Source organism: Protomyctophum bolini, assembly GCF_963924005.1.
Source record: "Protomyctophum bolini genome assembly, chromosome: 14".
NCBI classification, from domain to species: domain Eukaryota; kingdom Metazoa; phylum Chordata; class Actinopteri; order Myctophiformes; family Myctophidae; genus Protomyctophum; species Protomyctophum bolini.
This window is the reverse complement of record NC_137875.1, coordinates 38,166,767-38,167,752: the sequence shown is the minus strand read 5'-3', so window position 1 is coordinate 38,167,752 and position 986 is coordinate 38,166,767.

Sequence of the window (986 nt, the reverse complement as noted above, 5' to 3'; positions counted from 1 at the left end):
CTCTCCTCTCCTCTCCTCTCCTCTCCTCTCCTCTCCTCTCCTCTCCTCTCCTCTCCTCTCCTCTCCTCTCCTCTCCTCTCCTCTCCTCTCCTCTCCTCTCCTCTCCTCTCCTCTCCTCTCCTCTCCTCTCCTCTCCTCTCCTCCTCGCTCTCACTAGTAGATTAAGACAGTACTTGGTGCCATGTCTTGTCCTTAACGCTTACAGTGATCTGGGCCATGCTATACTCCAGATTAAGGCTGAGGCTAAAAGTAGCTTTTTCCCCGGGTTACAACAACAACACGAAGTCCCAGTCTGGAATAGCATGTTTAAAATAATGAGAATGAACTAAAACACTGGTATAGCCAAAGATACCCTGAAGAGGACTAAGGGTTGGCACTCTGCGCCTATAATAAAATATCGGGGCACCTTCTTGTCTCTTGAAGACCACTATTTACGTGTTTCGTTTATTCTCTTTGGCGTGCGTAACATTCTGGTTTTTCGTTGACATAAACATAGATCATTTTCATTACTGTTCATTTGTAAAGGAATCTGCACTGTTTTTGTTGATGTTCCCAGCCTGTATGTATATTTTGTAACATGCAATTTCTGTGAAGGATGTCGAGCCTTGCTTGCAGGAAGTGTGCCTGCATGCCATTTCATCCCAGCCACAGATGCATGTGAAGGCTTTGAATTTCTTATTAAGCAAGCGTTGCACGGCACGTACTCCAGGATTTAGTTGAGTGGATCTGAGTATTAAATATGTATTTGGCCATGTACAAACTGTAACCTCCTTGAAGATATATTAAGCAGATCTGTCACTGGTATAGGAGAAAAGAAAAGGTCTCCTGTCTCGCGAGGGGAAACCGTGTGTCTGTGTCTGTAATGGTGTGTAATATATATATATGTGCGTGTGTGTGTGCATGTGTTACTGTGTTCTCTAGGCTCTGTTATTATGACTCTACGGTTCCGTGGCAGTGCAGACACGAGCTGATGTGAATACTGATCC